This window comes from Equus przewalskii, chromosome 18 (genome assembly GCF_037783145.1).
Source record: "Equus przewalskii isolate Varuska chromosome 18, EquPr2, whole genome shotgun sequence".
NCBI classification, from domain to species: domain Eukaryota; kingdom Metazoa; phylum Chordata; class Mammalia; order Perissodactyla; family Equidae; genus Equus; species Equus przewalskii.
Window position 1 is genome coordinate 45,228,010 of NC_091848.1, and position 20,020 is coordinate 45,248,029.

Here is a 20,020-nt window from a genome sequence, read left to right on the forward strand (position 1 = left end):
GGAGCGCTAGCCCTAAGACTGGCCTTTTCATAAGGCTGAGCTTCCCTTTTTCACCATGGTGTCAGGTGCCCTGTATTCTTCTAAGACCCTTCGTGAAGGGTACATTGATACTGTCTTATCTGGTTCAAATGTTGACATGAAAAACTTGCATTCTGAGACTTATTTTCTGGCTGGTGCCCCAGGCGCTTTCATTTCTTTAAAGTCTTATGTAAAAATGATTATCATTGTTCAGCCTTGAGAACCCGAATTTCTTGCCATCGTAGTGATGGGGCTTAACTTTCTTTTAGATTTGGCAAATCGACCACAGTACTGTCTCCCAGATGAAATGCTTTACTCCCATCCCAAGTATCTCAAGCTGTAATCTATACCTGGGCTGTGTTTGCTCAGAAGCCAGGTGGGCAGGGCGTGAGGAGCCGGTCCTGTGCTCCACAGGACAGTTAAGGATCTTGTCCCTGGAAAAGGAAGGGAAGGTTTCAGGGGACACTGCAAACATGTAAACGAACAATTTGAATTTTAAATGGCGTTTTCGTGACTTTTTCTTTCTTTTTAAAGTTCCTAATAGGATTTCTGTAATGATTTTGTGTTTCTTAATAGAACTTAAATGGCAAAGAAATGATATGCTATTTTTGATTCAGGAAAAAGATAAAAACTCTCTGTTTAAATACACATTGGGGAATAGATAATGGCAACAAAAAAATGGTTCTCACTTCCTATTCAGAGGGGTGGCTGATTAGGCTAGGGTGTGTGTTTTTAATGTATATTTACTCCCTTGAAGAGTAAATACAGGAGATGAAGTGTGTATGAGACAGCGTCTGCCTATGGGGTTACTGTGTGGGTTAGGACAGGATTTTGATTATCAGTAGCAAGTGGAACAGACTTACATACAGGCTGTGCTTTCTATCTTAGAGGTCAGGATTGAGAGGTAAGCTCTAACAGCTGTAAAGTAAATGTTTGGTGCCACTGCTAACTCTCGCTCATCCTGTGCTGAGATGTATGTATATATTCATCCAGAAAGTGAAGCATTTTCCACATCAGTTGATGATGAAATAAAACATTTAAATTTAAAAATATATATTTATGTTTACTTACTTACTTGATTGTTTATTTTAAAAAAGCAAGAAAGGACGGAAGAAAAGAAAAATTCTTCTGCTGGAGTAATTGCATTAGATTCGTAGAATTTTAGGGCTGGAAAGAGGCTTGATGACAGGGCTGTGACTTTGTATCACACTCGAACTTTAGGCAGATGGACACTGAGGCCAAAGATGTTTAATAATATGAACATACACCAGGATTGTGGCAGAGCTGGGCCTAAGTCGAGGTCTGACTTTCAATTTAAGCAATACTCCTTCAAAAATTCCATTATGTTTTTTAATTTTTTTTTAAACAAAGACAGTCTCATTTGAATAATTTACATTGATGTGCTTAAATCTAATAAGGCATTTGCTTTTGGAATAACTGGAACTATGTACTAGCTAAGCCAACTTAGGGGTGGACATTTCAACAGTTCGGAGACATTTCTTCCTAAGCTATATTTTATTTGAGTTGTGTAAGGAACTGTTTCTTTTTTTTTTTTTTTTTTGGTGAGGAAGATTGGCCTGAGCTAACATCTGTTGCCAATATTCCTCTTTTTTTTTTTCTCCCCCAAACCCCCCAGTATATAGTTGTGCATCCTTGTTGCAAGTCGTTCTAGTTCCTCCATGTGGGACGCTGCCACATCATGGCTTAATGAGTAGTGTGTAGGTCCAGGTCCAGGCCCAGGATCCAAACCAGTGAACCCTGGGCTGCTGAAGCAAAGTGTGCAAACTTAACCACTCAGCCATGGGGCCGGCCCCCTGTAAGGAACGATTATAATTTCAATTAACTTTTTTCTCTTACAAGATTTCAAAGAAACACTTTTTCCATTCCCATTTTGGCAACTGAAAACATATATTTTTTTAACAGGTCTGCTCCTTTAATAAGTATTCATTTAAGTAGGTCATATTCTAACATTCTTGGAGATAGAAAATCTTTTATCAGATTAAAAGAAGTCTGGTTTTTATTCCCACTTTTAACCATGTTTGAGTTGGTCCTTGTAATTGTCAGTTTCAACAAAATACCGATTAAGTCAAAACATCAATGTTTTTATTTGTTTGGGTTCTTTTCGTTTAACATGAGGAGAAAAATAAATGTGTTGACCTTTTTGCAGCTCTGATAATTATATACTCTGTTTTTCATTTATGCAAAACTTATTTTTGAGGGTTTTCTTTTTGTTTCATTTCTCTGTTTTTGCGTTTTCCAAACATCTGTACCGTGGCTGGTGGCGAGAGTAGCAGTGGCTGGCACTTTTCCTCCACGTTTTGAGAGAAAGAGAATTGGCTGGAATAAAACCTTGCTTTCCATATGGTCGACTTGAAATACAGCATTGAAAAGGTATCGTCTCTTTTTCTTTTCTGAAACCAGAGGTGAAACCTACGAACAAATAGCCATATTGATGCCAAACCACCTATTGATCCACGTCAGAAAAGTCCTTGGCAATGCGTTCCCCACTTCGTCAGTTGAGAAACCTAAATGAATGGATGACCTTTGTGCACTGGTAGCATCATAGCAACAATATATGCTGCTGGTCACTCGCTTAAGAAAGCCTAGATTCTACATGTAGTCAAGAAGTGAAGCGAAAGTTTTGCTTTTGATTCAACAAAATGATCACTTTGTGAGCACGTGTGGCTCCGAAGTGCTTACTGATTCCTAGAATATTGGGATCTCTTGTCAGCAACAGGGCAGAGACGATGACTCTAGTGCTTTCTTTTACTGTGGCTGATTCGAGTTAGGAAAAGCAGTTGTCTTTGTCATCAATTTTTTTATGTAAAATATTTCAAACATATGAAAATATAAAGGATAATGTGGACATACAAGAATCCAGAACCCAAGTTAAACAGATATTAATTAATTTGGAACATTTATTTCTGAACCCATTTTTATCTTCAGTTATTCCATTATAAGTTACATACAGTAAAGTACCTAAAGTAAGTGTATAGCTTGATGAGCTTCTGTGTAAGTTTCTATCCATGTGACCACACCCAATCCAAGATACAAAGTATTCACAATACCTGGGAAGAATCCTCATGCTTCCTTAGAGGTGATATTCTCCAAAGCTTTAATGAAAGGTTAAAAACAAGTAAAACTATTCTGGCCTCTATCATCATGACTTAGTTTTACATAAGCCATATATTATGACTCATATAATATATCCAACCGTACATATCAGTAAAATTTATTTATTGTGTCCCTCATTATTAGACATTATTTCCAATGTTTCCCAATCACAACCAATACTGCGGTTAACATTTTTATACATGTTTATACACAGAGGAGGGAGTGCTGATGAGAAATGATGCAAAGTGGTAATACCAATTTTATTCTCAGTAGCAAGCTATGAGAGTTCCTCCATATACTTCACAACATTTGGAATGGCCAGACTTTTAAAATTTTTGTCAGCCTGATGGGGATTAAATAATATCTCATTTAAACATTTTTTCACTTACAAACTATTGGGATTTCCTCATGTGCCTTGCCTATTTGTATGTCTGTCCATCTTTCTCTTGGGTTATTTGCTTTGCTGTTGTGATTTTAGACAGCTCTGGTTTTGGTTTTGGTTGTTATTGTAATATTCTGGATTCTCATCCTGTGGGCAATATAGATTGCAAATATTTTTTTCCAATTTGTAGTTTCTCTTTTAACTGTGTCTATAGTAGCATTTATTTTTAAAAGCTTCTAATTTTAAAGTAGTTTATTGATATTTTCCTTCACGTTTTCTGCTTTTATGTCATTTAAGAAATCCCTGCATATGACAAGGTCATCCTATATTTTCTGACAGTTTTAAAGTTTTGCCTTTTATATCTAGCTCTCCAATCTTCTTGGCATTTATTTTTGTAGATGGTATCTTACGCTCACTCTATTTTATTCTTTTTCCGTGTGGATAACCCAATTATCCGAGCACCATTTAACAAATTAGTCATCCTTACCCACGAATTTGCAAGGCCATCTTTTGCCTACATCAAATCTGTTTTTAGGATCTTTATTTCATCCAGTGGACTGTTTCTCTGTTCTTGCGCTAACATGATAGTGCCTTAATTACCATACTTTTATAATATTCTTGTTATTTGGTATGGTAAATCTCTCTACACTGTTCTTTAATTCTCTGGCTCCTTTTGGCCTTTTGCTATTCAATAAGAATTTTAGAATTAGTTTGTCAAGTTTGGCAAAAGCCCTGCTGAATTTTACTTGTAATTACATTAACTTTATGAAATAATCTGGGGGAGAATTCACTTTTTTATAGCATTGTGTTTCTATCCATTAACAGACTATATCCCTTCACTTAATCAGATCTTCCTTCATGTTCTTTAATAATGTTTTATAATTTTCACCATAATGGTCTTGCTTGAACCTATTTTGTTAGATTTCTTCTCATATAACTTAGGTTTTTGTGCTTTTATGCATAGAATCTGTTTTTCATTTCACTGTTTATTGGTTATTATTAGCGTATACTCAGCAACTTTGCTGAACTCTCATTAGTTCTAATGGCTAAACTAGAAATTCTTTTAGGCTTTTTACATAGACATATAATCATCAGTAAATAATGACAGCTTTTCTCTTACATTCCAATTCTTAAATGTTCAATTTCTTTTTCCTGTCATATTGCGTTACTAAGAGCTCTATAAAGTGTTGAATAGAAGCAGTGATATTAGGAATATGTGTTCTGTTTCTTACTTTAATGGAAATGTTTTGGAAATGTGATATTTGCTTAGGGTTTTGGTAAATCAAAATTATTGTGTTAAGGAAGCTCCCACTATCTATTTATAGTTTGCTAAGCATTTTGAATCAGGAATACTAGTTGAATTTTATCTAATGCATTTTCCCAATAATATGATAAAATTTACCAATAATATGTTAATATTTTATATTACATTAATACATTTCCTGATAATTAAACATTTCTTACGTTCCTGGAAAAAAACATTTACTTGCTGCGGTATGTTATTCTAACCCACTGTTGAGTTTAATTTGCTGATGTTTTATGGACGTAGTATGTTTACATGGAGAGATTAGTCTTTAATTTTCTTTCTTAAAATGTTAATGTAGAGTTTTGGTGTTATGATCATACTAGCCTCATAAAATAAATTAATCAGCATTTTCCTTCTTTCCTTCTTTTTCCTTCTTTCTTTCCTTCTTCCCTTCTTTCCTTCCTTCCTTCCTTTTTCTATTTCCAAAACAGTTATTATATTATAGGGATTATCTATTCTGCAAGTTTGGTTAAACTTGCCTCCAAAATCATCTGGACCAGGTATTGTGTGTCAGTAGGGGGTAGGTAGTATAGGGTGAATTTTTGGTTATCAGTTCAATTTCTTCCATGGTTATTGGTTTATTCAAGTGTTCTATTTCATCTTAAGGCAATTTTAGGAAGTTTTTTTTAAGAAAAATATGCAATTAACAATCTACACTTTCAGATTTATTTGGATAAAGTTCATAAGAGTCTTATGATTTTTTATTTTATCTTTAATTATGTGCCCTCTTATTCCTAACATTATTTATCTCAGCCTTTTCTCTTACTAGTTGTTAACATTTTTCTTTTTCATTTACTTTTTTCAAAAACTGGCATTTGATTTTGCTTACTTCCCTTATTGTGTCTTTGTATTCTATTTTATTACTTTTTGATTTTATCAACATTATTTCCTTCATTCTACTTTTTTATAGTTTAAGCCATTTTTCTTTTTCTAGATTCCTGAGTGGAATTATTACTCGTTTAAAATTTCAATACTTATTATTTTTACAAATGAGTTTTAGTCTCCAAATTCTTTTTCAAGTTTCTCATTAGCTGCATAGCATATTTTGATAATGTAGTTTTGCTGAGTTTTAAATATTTTGTAATGTCTGTTTTGATTTATTTTTAACCATTGAATTATTTAGAAGTGTATGTTTTTTACTTTCTAAGCATATATTTCTCTATTTTTATTACTGATTCTAAATTTAATTGCACTATACTAAGAGGATGTGTTTTATATGGTTTTAAATGAAAAAAAATTTTTGAAATGTCTCTTATGACATGGATTTTACTGCTGGGCTTGAAATCTATAGGTGGCTTATCTGTTTCTTTAGTGCTTATGCTAAAATTTTTGAGTGTATACCTAACTACATATTTTTCTAATTAAAAATAAAATCCATGGGATCAGCCCCCTGGCTGAGTGGTTAAAGTTCCAGGAGCTCTGCCTTGGCAGCCTGGGTTGCAGGTTTGGATCCCGGGTGTGGACCTACTTTGTTCATCAGCTGTGCTGTGGAGGCGTCTCATGTACAAAAAATAGAGGAAGACTGGCACAGATGTTAGCTCAGGGCCAATCTTCCTCAAGTGACAAAAAGAGGAGGATTGGTAATGGATGTAAGCTCGGGGCAAATCTTCCTTACAAAATAAATAAATAAACAAAATCTACTTTTTAGTATTTCTAGCTTTCTCCTTAATGTAAAAATGGTGCCTAGCATGTTTTATCTACTTACTGAGTATCAATCTTGGTATAGTAATTGTTGAATGGAGTTTTAGTTTTACCTATTTGTTTTAAAATTATACAAAATTAGTTGTCATTGATTTTTTATCGTCAATGCTTAATTATATTTGTTCATATGTTTTGGTCATTACTGTGCCCCCTATTATTCTTGGGTGCTGTGCCTTCCTTTCTGGCTTCACTCTTCTTGGTGAATCACATCTTGTAGTAATTCTTTAGAGAGGGCACTGGGTGGTACACTCTTTGTGTGTACCTAAAAGTTTCTTTATATTTTATCTTAAATAACAATTAATCTGGGTATTTCTTTTCCCCATTTGAAGATATTATTCAATTGTATCTTAGACTATTTTTCTGTCAACTCTCATTACTTACGAGAAATCTGCTATCAATCTATTTTTCATCTCTTTGTAGGTAGTCTGCCTTTTCCCTCTGGTAGCTTTTAAGAGTTTTTCTATATCCTTGATGTCTTATGGTTTCTTTGAAATGTGTCTAGATGTGGATTTATTTTGAATTATCAGTCATGAACTCAGGATATACTTTCTAGTCTCAGGACTCTAATTCTGGAAAATTCTCAGCTATTTTTTTTCCTTTATCGTTTCTTTGTTATTACCTCCATTTTCTTCTTCTGGGATTCTTATAAGATATATTTTGGTGTTTCCTAGTCAATTTACCGTATCTCAACTGCTGTTTCATTTTCTAAAAATATATTTTACACTTTGTGATTTTTTTTCCTGAGAGAATTCTTTAATATTACTTTCCAACTCCCTTAATCCTCTCCTTGAAATTGCCTAATTTTAAGTTATGCCGTCTATTGCATTTTTATGTCAATGAACATATTTTTCATTTTTAAGATTTCTGGCTGATTCTGTATTCACCTATTCTTATCTCATTGCTGTCTATTTTTATTTGATAATTTCTTGTTCTTTTACCTTCCAACTCACTTAATCCTCTCCTTGAAGTTGCCTAATCTTGAGTTATTCCATCTATTGCATTTTTATGTCAATGAACATATTTTTCATTTTTAAGATTTCTGATTGGTTCTTTATTCACCTATTCTTATCTTATTGCTGTCTTTTTTATTGAATAATTTCTTGTTCTTTTATAGGAATGACTCTTTTATTTATCTCTGAGCATTGCAAAGATACTCATGTTGAGGTCATTGTCAGACAATTCTACAAAATTAAATTCTTCTGGAGTGAATGTTCCAATTACTAATTTTGTTGGTTTTCTTAGCATTAGATTTCTTGCTATGTTTCAGAATTTTGTTTTGTAGGTTAATGTTGTTCGTAAGGCTTTTTTGCCTTGTTTCTTTCTTTCTCTCTCTCTCTCTTTTTTTTTCTTTTTGTTCATACATCCCTGATTAGTGGTTTTGCAATTGCCTTATCTAGATTCCTGGGTTCCTAGTCCCAATCCAAATCATACAATGGTATCTTTCAGCTTCTTCCCTTTAAGAATATTTGATCATGAGGCTGCATCTTTATCTTTCCACTTCTCAGTGCCTGCAGCTCTATATAAGCTATCACCCCAGGCAGCAGTTAGCCAAACTTTTTTTTTTCTAAGATTTTTTTTCCTTTTTCTCCCCAAAGCCCCCCAGTACATAGTTGTATATTTTTCGTTGTGGGTCCTTCTAGTTGTGGCATGTGGGACGCTTCCTCAGCATGGTTTGATGAGCAGTGCCATGTCTGTGCCCAGGATTCGAACCAACGAAACACTGGGCTGCCTGCAGCGGAGCTGGAGAACTTAACCACTCGGCCACGGGGCCAGCCCCCGTTGCCCAAACTTTTTGCAGCCTCTGCTGAAGTAGTGAGTCGAGCTCAGTTCCATCATTTCATAAGGAGCCTTTTTGGCTCCGTTACTCAAGAGCTAGACTCCTAGACACCTCTGCGTGCTTCTGGATCCGGATTTCATCAGGCTTATGGCTTCAGCCCTCTTTGCTGCCTTTAGTTTCTTTGCAGAAATGATGACCTTTTTAAGTCTCATTCTCTGGCTTTCTCATTTTATATTATATCAATTTCTTCAGCTGACAATACATCGACAGCACTCCTTTGATTTTTACCTCTCTTTTATTTAGATATATCATTTTAAAACAAATATTATAAACAATAGTTATTATTATTGAATGTTTAGTTGTGCTAGGTGCTGAATTTTATAGATATTAATTATCCAGTTCTCGCTGTAATCAGTCATTTTTATTCCCATTTTATAAACTAGGAAATTGAGGTGAATAGGCTAAATACATTTCCCCTTAGGAAAGAGGTTGTAACTAGCAAATGGCAGAAGTAAGATTTGAACTCAGTTTTCTCCACTATCAAAGTTAGTGCTCTTAAAGTACTACCCTCTGTTTAGATTTGGTGTTTTTTTTTAAACCTCCGTCATGGTGTTTATTTTTAATAAGTTAATTAAATTAAGTGATATTTATTGTTGTAAAGAATATATCTGGTCCTATCTCAGAAATTTTATTTACTATTCTGTGTGTTTTTATGCATCCTTGTTCTCTCTGTCTCTCTCTTTTCCTCTTTTGATATATGACTGCTTTATTTGTTATCAATCTAGCAATTTGGAAGTTTTAAAGCATAGTTTATTTTTCTTGTAATGATTACTGTCATTTTAAAAAAACATTTATGCCTATTTCCTTTAATTATCATCATTAATGAAATTGTATGCTGTATGAAATAAGAAATTTAGAATGTTGTTTCTTCATTCCTCTCTTCCTACCCAATTTCTCATTTTTTGTTGTAATATATTATGTCAGATATAGATTATTATTTGTTTTTATGATACAGCTGTGGAGAGGATAATCAAAAAAGCTGGATCATTTCTTTGGTTGGTAGAGAGCTTCTAGCACAAAGTAGGTGCTTAACAACTATTTATTGAGAGTGAAATGGATGGACCTGTTTTGTGTGCACTCATGTGCACACACAGAAAGAAAATAGAGCTGAGATCTCTTTAGAGTCTCCCTCTACTGCTGGATGACCCACTTATTTATTTAAACCTTAGATTTTGTAAACCATTGAACCGCCATATGGTTTAATAAATAGTTTTTCTGTCAATACTTTCATTAGGCAAACATGCTTTGTGAACCAAACCTTTTATAATCAATGACCCCCTATTGATGTTAGTTCCATTCACAGCTATTTCCACATTTGAGCCTTCTGCCCTACCTACCCCTACAAATAATAAATATATTTGGCAACTCCCATTCTCACATCAGTGACTACTGTTAAGTTTTCATTTGGCAAATACTGTGTGACTCTTGAGTACGAAACAGTGATTAAATACCAATAATTGCATCATATTCAATTGCTAATAGACCATGTTCTTCCAGAATATTTCCTGTTGTTAACTATTCAAATAGAGGCATTTTGAAGTAGCTCTTATTGTTTTATTTTTTAAGGGTAGTTCTTAAGATCCTCAATTATAGTAAAAGGAAATTCTTTCTAGAAATTGCTAGAAAAATTGGATTTTCCATTGAGTACCACTAAATATTACCAGGAAACTTAATGACGATCTGCAACACACTAGGATCTGGTGCTGCTGTTATAGCAGATGAAATAAAACAATGTGCATTAACAAGAAAAAAGCAAACTGGTATAAACTGGGTCATTTGCTGATGTGCAGATTTTATGGAAATTTTAATGACACATTTGATCGATTTATAAGTACATATTATTTGTTTTTATAAGAACATTCAAGCCTTCTATGTGGCATGATTTTAACAGTCTTTTATACATAAGAACAGATTGAAATTAAACTGTCTTCCTAGCTGTTTCTATTCTTTGAATTGTAAAAATGATTTTTAGTATTCTCTATTTAAAAGGCACTGAACAGGGAATCAGGAGACTTGGTTTTTAGTCCTAGTTCTGTCATTTAACTAGCTCCATGACCTTGGGCTATTTATTGAACTCTTTGAGTCAGTTTCTTCATTTATAAATGTAGAGTTGGGCTTGGTGCTCCATAAAGCCCCTTCCAGTGCTTGTGTCTAGAATTTGGCATTATGTCTGTCTGTCTCTCTCTTTTTTATGTATAGATACCCACATATAAAAACTTAACTGCTTATAGGTTCCATACATCAATAACCTAAGTTATTCAATAGAATCCATAAGGAAATATCCAAGAATGGGATTAATTTTCCCCTGAATAAGGCAGTTGAATTGGGCCAGTAAATAAATAACTGGGAGTTACCGTACGTTCTTGACCAGGACTGATAGGATTAAAGCAGTGTTTTCGAAAGTACTGTTGGGCAGCAGTGTACAAAATGGATCAGAATGGAAGAAATCTGGAATGCGGGCCAGGCAGCCATGCTGACATGTCCAGGATGAGGTAAGGAGTCCAGAGTATAGTGATGGCATCAGAGATTAGGTGGAAGCAAAAGATGCAAAGACACTGGGATATATATTTGTTCAAACAGAACATCTCAGAAGAATATTAAAAAACAAATCATGAAAGAGGAAATAAAGTGACTAATAAACATATGAAAAAGTACTTTAACTCACTAGCACTCAAAGACGTGGTTTATAAAAATAATAATTCTCAGTGCTGGCAAGTGGCACTCAAATCATAGTGATAGTGGGGGCTATGTATTGACCCAAAATTCTGCAAAGGAATACGACATTATATTATCAGGATCTTTTCTTTAAAAATGTATTCTTTGGGGGGCCAGCCCCGTGGCCGAGTGGTTGAGTTCGTGTGCTCCACTGCAGGTGGCCCAGTGTTTCGTTGGTTCGAATCCTGGGCGCAGACAGGGCACCGCTCATCGAGCTGCGCTGGGGTGGTGTCCCACATGCCACAGCTAGAGGGACCCACAGCTAAAAAAATATACAACTATGTACCTGGGGGCTTTGGGGAGAAAAAGGAAAAGTAAAATCTTTAAAAATATATATATATTCTTTGACCCAGTAATTTCACTTCTGGGAAATACTATAAGAAATAGAAACTCAGACAAAGATTATATACAAAGATATTCATCACAATGTCATTTATAAAAGGGAAAGAAGAGGAAAATGATCTTAAATATTTAATCAGAAATTGTTAAAGAAATTATGGAGCATCCATATAAATCATTACATATAATTAGTTGTACAGTTATTAAAGATATTTTAAAGAATTTTTTTACTAGTAAATACTCATGAAATAATATAACTGAAAATACCTGATCCAAAGGAAACTTGTATACCTAACATGATCCCAAATGAGAAAACTGGAAGTATTTGGTCACAATCAAAGGAAATACATTAAAATGTGAACCGTAGTTACCTCTGTATGGTGGAATTAAGTGCTATTTTATTTCTTCTTCTCCTTAAACTTTCTAAATGTTCTAAAAGTACTCTAATGATTAGAAAAATAAAAGTTTTCAGGGGCATAGTGGTTGAGTTTTGTGCACTCTGCTTGGGTGGCCCGGGTTTATGGGTTCAGATCCCAGGTACAGACCTACGCTGCTAGTCAGCCATGCTGAGGCAGCAACCCACATATAAAGTAGAGGAAGACTGGCATGGGTGTTAGCTCAGGACTAATCTTCCTCAAGCAAAAATAAAAGAGGAAGATTGGCAACAGATGTTAGCTCAGGACCAATCTTCCTCAGCAAAAAAATAAAATAAAATCAGCAAACAGCAAATAATCTAATTAATTAATTCCAAATTTGATGATAATTTACCTTAAGAATATATGTCTACTATTTGTCACCTCTCACTAATTAAAATGTTTTCCTTTTCCAATTTATTAAGCTTCTGAAATAGCTGACATATAGATATTTGGAATCACATCATATTGCATATGATATGGTATATATTTTCTGAATCATATACTATTGTTTCTATTGCCAGGTGTTTCCTAGAGTCTCCCTTTTTCTCTTTTCGATCCTTGTGCATTTGCCTTAGGTTATCAGCCTGCACTTTGACTCCCAGAACCTCATTTTCTTTATACCATCGATCGGTTCTACATTAGTATGCTCAAACCACATTTACATGTATATGAGATTAGCACCAAGGAAGAAATCTAGATCACTTTTTATGTTTTCAATTGTTTTTAACTTCTAAATTTCTCATAGTGTAAAACTTTCATAATCTAATACTAGCATTTTGAGTAATTGAAACAGATGAAAATGAAGTAAAGGACACAGCCAATATGTCACTATGGAGTCACTTTTATTGGGTGAAATGAACTACTACTGATAAAATTTATCAGGCACCCATCTCAAGAATAGAATCTCGGCTGCTCTATGTAAGAATGAATAAACATAACAACTTACTTGGCTCTGTACCCAGAATTTAGCCAAAAAAGAAACCCGGTTGGATGCCAGAAAGAATGAACCAGATAAAGTTTTCTCGGCTCAAAATATACAAGTAACTTAGTCTGCCCCTTTCCTAACAAAACGGTGTAAGTAAAAAGGTAATCTTCTTTCAAAATCTAAATTCCTTACACTAGCCAATGGCAAACGGCTGGAGCAACGAAAAATTTCCAGACCGCACCCTCTTTCCCTTCATCTGCCAGGAGGATGAACCACTCTCTCTCCAGGCAGCCTCCACTGACTACAAGTTAACCCAGGACCTTTTGTACACAAGCTCATCTCTTTTTCAGAAGTGCAAGTTCGGTGAAGGCAGCGGCTGTGTCCTATTTATCTTTGTTACCTCAGGTTCTGGCAAGGTGCATGATTGTTGGATGAACTAATGAAAGATAAAGCAGCTTAGTTTAGATGATTTTAGTGCCTGTAAAAATAATCTAAGGGAAAAGTTACTTGGCTACAAAGGCTCACACTGTATGTATCATTATATAACCCATCTTACTAGCATTTAGGCGAGTTCCTGTACAATGATACTATCAACAAATCGTGAACATCTTTGGGAGTAAACATCTTTCAAGAAGATATTTTTCTGCAGGGCTAAGAGTTAAAGCCGTGCAGTTCATTGCAAAGAGTTCTTGGAATGATTAGGGTGACACCCAAAAGAAGTTACTAAATCTTTCTGAATCTCAATTTCCTCATCTGAAAGGTGGGAATAGTAATAATGCTTATCTCATAGTCCTTGCTGTGGGGATTGGATGACATCTTGCCTATGAGACAGCGTCATGCCTGCTAAGCCCTTGGGCTCTTATTACTAAAATTGATGCCTCCCAGGACAACTGGTTGTACTTGCACAGGCATCTTGACGATTGGGACAGAAGGTACAGGTCTACCAGCAGGGCTCCCACTGAATATAGAATCAGAGAGTGTAAGTGCATAAGCCAGTGCTTTTCAGGCTTCAGCAGCATAACAATTACTTGGGAAGTTCGTTTAAAATGCAGATCTTTTGAGTTCCACCTCAAGAGACTAATTCAGTTGATTTGCTCTGGGGTGAAACCCTGAAATATGTCTTTTCAACATGGTCCTCAGGTGACTCTGGTGTAGCTGGTCCCAGACCAAGCTTTAAGTAACCCTGGGATCAAGATTCCATCCCAGCTTTGACTGTGCATTACCTCCCACCCCATGGCATCATTCCCCAGGACTCGCCCTGTTCAATACAGCGTGGCTTTGCTGGCCCCACCCCTCACCCCACCCCACTGAAAGCAGAAAAGAATAGAGAAAACAGGGTCAATTGGGAAAACTTGAGTAGCTGCAGTAAATTATCTGTTATTTTGTATTATTCAGACTAATGATCTTCTGCGTTAATCCAAAACCAAGCTGACCTGAAAGGTAAGCTTGAAATTTTGAACAAGAGTTTTCCCCCAGTGACTGTAGAATGACTGGCTATAGTGACGTTTATCTCCTGTTTTTCATAGAATGTCTATCTAGAGAATTTAGATGAATAAGCACAATTGAAGTGCAAAGTGTTCAATGTGGGCTTCGATGCAGTCCATGCATTTGCACATTGAAGTAATTAGGACGTATTTAAAAGCATTCTGCTTGCTCTACTTTGTTCTCCATTTCCTACAAATCAAATTAGTGAGGGGGAGATTTGATTTTGACATCATTTTGAAAATATTTTCTTTTTCTTTTTTTAATTTTCTTAGTATTCCATTTTTGCAAAGTTCAAAACACAACCAACTGTGACTAAATTCATAAAAACAAAACAAAAAGTCCAAAGTGCACGAAAATGAGAAACAGCACAGAGTAATGTGCAGTAGAACCACGTGAATCATAGCTCACAGATATGGTTGTAATAACACATCTTATCCATGTCTGATCAATTAATAACAAATACTTGTTCAGATAGCAAATAGCTCATTCTTTCACTTTGATTGAGAGCCCCAAATTTGATTATTCCTCTCAGTCCAAATAAATATGAAAAGGAAGCCAGATCTACTTAGAAAAATCTTAACCATCTCCTGTTTTCATTGTGCTGTATGTAGTGCAATGAATGAATGTGAAGAAAGAATATAAAGGATGTTTTCCTTGTTTGCTAACAAAGCATTCAAGCAAGATTATTCATTTTTTAAAGTTAGATTTGGCAGAACCAAGGAATGTTTATGGAGCTCTGTGGCACAAAGACAGACCTGGAGTTGAAATCTCAACCCTGAACACTGCCCATATTGTCTTTCATGAAGTGCTTCACCTCCCTGAGCCTCAGTTTCACATCTGTCAAGTGAGGGGAATAGTATCTACATTGCAGACTCTTTTTCTTAATATGCAATAATATATTTAAAGTGCCTGGAATTTAATAGGTACTCAATAAATGGCAGTTATTGTTATTAATTGAGGAAGCTTTGGAGGTATTAGAACCCAAAATCCTCAGGGGAAAAAAACACTAAACAGAAATATCTTGCCTTCTCACTTTCCCAGAGACTAGTCACAGGAGTCACAGGTTTTATCCCAGGATTTTATCAGGACTCCTACAGAAGGGATGGTTTTGACTTTATAATCTTCTTGCTACCCAAATTGTTGTCCTCATTGTAAATCAATGACCTCAAAATACATGTTGAGAAATACCCTTCATACTATTGAAATGCATATTTGAATGACTATAATTTTCTAATGCAAATTATCATATTTTTTTCTTGAAGATAAATCGTACTTTGGACTGGATGAAGATGACCTAAGTCTAATTCATATTTTTTCAATGTAATTTTATGGTTTCAGAAGTATACATGTGTATGCATAGAGTGAAGGGAAGATAGAGAAAGAATGAACGAGAACAGTAGATTTATTTGTGCTTAGGAAACAGAGATGGTATCCTGTTCTACCCTATCTTCAATGATTAGCTCTGTGTTTCCTATATAGAAAGTGCTCGTGAAATGTTTGTTGAATTGAGAAAATAAGGAGAAACAAAATGCTGAGAAAATATCTAGCATGAAGGAGCCAGGTCAAAGAAATATGTGCAGGTAGTGGGCAGAGATCTTAAAACTTACTTACAGGAGGACATCAACACCCCTGTAGTTAGAATGTCTCCACTTGAAACGGCAGTCCCTTTATTCAGAGACTCTAATTCTCAACTGGAAGAAGCAGCTAAACCAGGAGAGCCAACTGACGTTCAGTCAGAGAGCCATGACGTGACCTTCATGTCAGAACTGGAAGGAACCGTGCAGATTTTCTAATCCAAGGGCCTCCTTTCTCAGCTGAGGGAACTGAAGGACTTGCCCGAACACTTGGTGGCAAAATTTATTGATACTCACACTTCGGTTTCCTGATTCTGGTCCAATTCGTTTTGTATTGTACCATGTTGTCTTTGTGTCCCCAGACTGTCTGTCCCCCTGGGGGTTTGCATAGATCCACAGTGGCTTCTCTTCCTTTGACTAAGACAGTGCAACGAACATCCAGCAATGCCTCTGATTAGAATCATCTCACTTATTATGGCATTTTCCACAGAACCTAAAAGGCCACAATGAAGAGATTCTGCCTTTGACTCTTACGTTCAATTTTTTTATCAAGAAATAGTCTATATTAAATTATTATCAAGCATTAACATCTCATCCAAATTGCTTAGCTCTCTTTCAAGTGATTATTAGCTGGAGCTAAAAGGAACAGAGAAGAAAAAACCGTTATAATTTGAGTGGGGAGAAAGGGAAGGAAGAGTTCTAGCCTTGGGGTGTTACCTAGGGGAAGGCAGGTGGCGGGTGTGGAGGCTGGGGGCGCGTCAAGAATATCCAGGAAGTCACTCAAGGATTTGAATCTTGGAGAAAGAGAGGGGAGATAAGAAGAAGTGAAGGAATACAAGTCAAAGGAAGTAAAAACGGGAGAAGGTACTGCAGGTAGACTTCATAATTTGGTCTTTTGGTTCATCATTGACTTTACCTGTAACCCTTGTGCTCAGTGGAGAGCTTTGTGTTCAGGTCACGTGTTCCTGTCACAATTTATATTGCTAGTGTTGAGTAAGGACTACAATTCCTTGAATCAAGTAATAATGACATCCATGAAAGAAGAAATGAAGCACTTGGTAGGTAAATGTCTCTCCCATCCACCTAAAGAATGGAGGAAGTGTTGATGGGATGTTGATGGTGAGTTAAACTGGCATACCAGGAATTTTTATAAATGGTTTTCCCATGCTCCATTGAATCTGTGGCTGAGACTTTAGTTGTATACCAGCTGTGCGTGCAAAATCTCATAATTATTCTTACTGTATTAAGCATTTTATAGCAATTTTAGCTCTAAAATGCTATGCAATAGTTTTTATGCAAGTGTACCAGACATGTAAGCTGTTCCAATGAAAACATTTCCTTTCATTTAGACACGTGGTTTTAGGTTTCCAAACTTAGCTCTTTGCATTGACAGAAGAATCTTTAGGACAGACTTCAGGTTTTTCTGTGGGAGAAGAGGAGGTAGTTGGCTTTTCTTGCACATGCTTTATTTCTTCGAGCAGCCTCATCAGAAAAGGGGCATTTCACTAACTGTACAGTACTGGTATTAGCAAATACTGTCGCTGAGCACCAGTGCCTGCACAGCCTGTCCTGTTGAGAAAGGCGGTGGAGAGGAAGCTGGGGTTATCTCTGCATCGCTCCGGGGTGTGATGACAACAGGCAGGAGGACTTGGACTTAACCTCTCTGCAGAAGGCTGACACCTTTAACACTGCTGCATGTGCTGCTGCGCCCTGCAGTGGCAAGTCTTGGGCCTGAGCCCAAAGCTGGTGTGGAGTTTGAACCCTTGGCATTCTGGCCCAGGGCCAAGTGCTATCAATGGAACCCCACTGACACCTTTAGTTATTCTTCCTAGATTAGGATAGTAATTTACTTGTCTCTTTGATTTCAAGTGTCTGGTTTTGTTTCCAGATGCCTCCCAGCTCATCTGTATTCCAGGGGTTTCAAAAGACTTTAACCTCATTGGTTCTCTCCTTTGTCAGTTCCATTTGGTGAACACAGGAGGGATACAGAGACTAGAGGGAGGCAAGGGAGGGGGTTGTGCATGTGTGTGATGTAGGGGGCATGTGGGAAGGGCTTTGTGAGACCGTAGGAATAAATGAAAGGCATATTCACTTTCAGAATTTCAGCTATTATACCAGAGCAAGTCAGGGTGGTGTGTAAGAGGTGACGTGTAGGACAATGCAGTGAAAAGTGTCATTAGATGGATTCATGTGTAAAAGCCCTCAAACCAGCAGTAATCTCAAACTCCCCCAATGATTACAATATATGAACGAGATGGAGAGACTATAGAAATTTTATCCCAGTGCCAATAAGGTAACAGCACTAGGATTTTTACATGCTATGGGAAAAGGCGCTTATGGAGGGGTGTCATTTCATGTTTACAAGGGCCTGTCTAGCACTGTTTATTGATTTTACTGCATTTCTTTCCCTAGGACCCTGTAGATAGATAATTGCTAGAAATGTCCATCATTAGCAGAGCAACGAGTGCAACCACCGCACTAGGAAAAAGATACACAGAGGACCGACCCTACAAGCAGGCATCAGATCGGGGGAGAAGAGGCACACAATAACACGTGCAACTATAACTCCAGGCAAACACACACACAACACCCTGTGTAGCCATTGCACTGAGAAAATACTCAGAGCCCCCTGTGCAGCCATCACGCATCAGGAAAATACACACATGACACCCCTATGCAACCATCACACCAGGCAAAAGCACAGGCATAAAATGCTAAGTCAATAGGAATGAATAGCTCATAAAAGCCTACTGGAATAGATCACATCACAGCCAGGTACATCTGTTCTCAGCACTAACCATTATCGTTAGCTTAAAATGCTTAAAATCACTGCGCATCCTCAGGTCTAGGGACAGATTATTCCAAGAAGATTCTGCTAAATAGATTTGGCAATGCAGTGAAGGGGACCTCAACTACATTAAAGTGATGCATTTTGCATCTCGAAGGCTGTCAACTGTATTTAGAGGAACTGTGATTGAAGAACAATGCTCTAGGATAGGAGAGCAATTTTTCTGGCCCTTCTAAATCTGGGGGTGATTTTTACTCCAACTTGAGTTAAATGTACAATTGAACGGGCAACTCTCAGATTGGGAGGTGACTAATAAAAGCTGAATCGGAAAGAGCTTTCATCTGTGCTGCAAAGTAAGCCACTCCAGGCTGTTTTCAACTGGAACTCTCAGGTGGGATGTCATCTCTAGAGGTCTTAGTGAGGTCAGACTTCAAGCCGTCAACTGGAGATGCATAAGTAGTAACTACAGTCCTTGCTTCAGAGGGTTGTCTGCCCAACTGGGGGGAATAAAGGAACCACCCACCTCTTCTTTTGCCAGTGCCTTCTCTTTATCCTTTTGCCTTGGTCTGTGATGTTATCCTAACTGTGTGACACAGAGGTTACAGCACTGCAAGGGAAACTCGGTGTGTCCTTCTGAAGAGCAGCCCCCAAAAATAGTTAGAAAGAGTTTCAAGCTTGCCATTCCGCGCTTCAATTACAGTGGCGTTATGTGTTTCTACTGAGTGAGACAAGTTTCAAGCTAGCTTGTTAAGAATGATTTACACCATAATTCTAGGAAAAAACAAATGTGAGTGACTGAGCTTTGAAAGGGAAGAGCAGGGAGGAAGTGCCAGACTAAACGAATCCTAAGTAAATAGGGTGGGGTTGGGTTTGAGGTTTGTGGTTTTTTTTTTTTTTTTTGGTGTTTTTTGTTTGCTTGCTTTTTAAAAACAACAAAAGAGAAATTGTATGTATTGTTGGTAATTACTTCTCTCACCTGGGTGGAATGAAGCAAAAGGAAACAGAATTGCTCCATTTGCACCCTGTAAAAGCAAATTTTTGGGCGAGGACAGGTGCTTCTCTTAAATTCGCATGGCAACACCTTACTGGGAATGAGCAGCGCTAGAGAGGAGAACTAAGAATTCTACTTCTTTTTCTTTTCCAAATATGGTGGAAAAGGTTTTGTTAGGGTGAGATAAGCATTTTCCATAAAACAATGCAGTGGCAACATGAGGTAATTACATGGTGACTGGGACACACCACATGGCATACCGGAGAAATTGCATGATACCTACATGATGCCTATGGTAACTCTCGTTATCGCTACCGTATTATCTTCTGATGACGGTATAATTAGTTTGTGTCACCAAAGCACCCTAAATGTGTGCCTGTTCCAGCTACTCTGGTAGAAAAAAAATAAACTTTTTTGCAAGGGGGGAAA

General features: G+C 36.7%; 1 protein-coding gene across 48 annotated transcripts in view; it reads left to right on the forward strand.

Annotated features, from left to right (window-relative positions):
- ZBTB20 (zinc finger and BTB domain containing 20) overlaps nucleotides 1–20,020 on the forward strand; it is a 746,442-nt gene that overhangs the window by 520,716 nt on the left and 205,706 nt on the right. For 25 of the 48 annotated variants that reach the window (XM_008523314.2, XM_070581909.1, XM_008523274.2 and 22 more), the window contains one exon: nucleotides 2,310–2,409. The exons of the other annotated variants lie outside the window; for them this stretch is intronic. The gene's annotated coding sequence lies outside the window, so the exon portion shown is untranslated. The remainder of the gene's footprint in view (nucleotides 1–2,309; nucleotides 2,410–20,020) is intronic. 48 annotated transcript variants of the gene reach the window in all.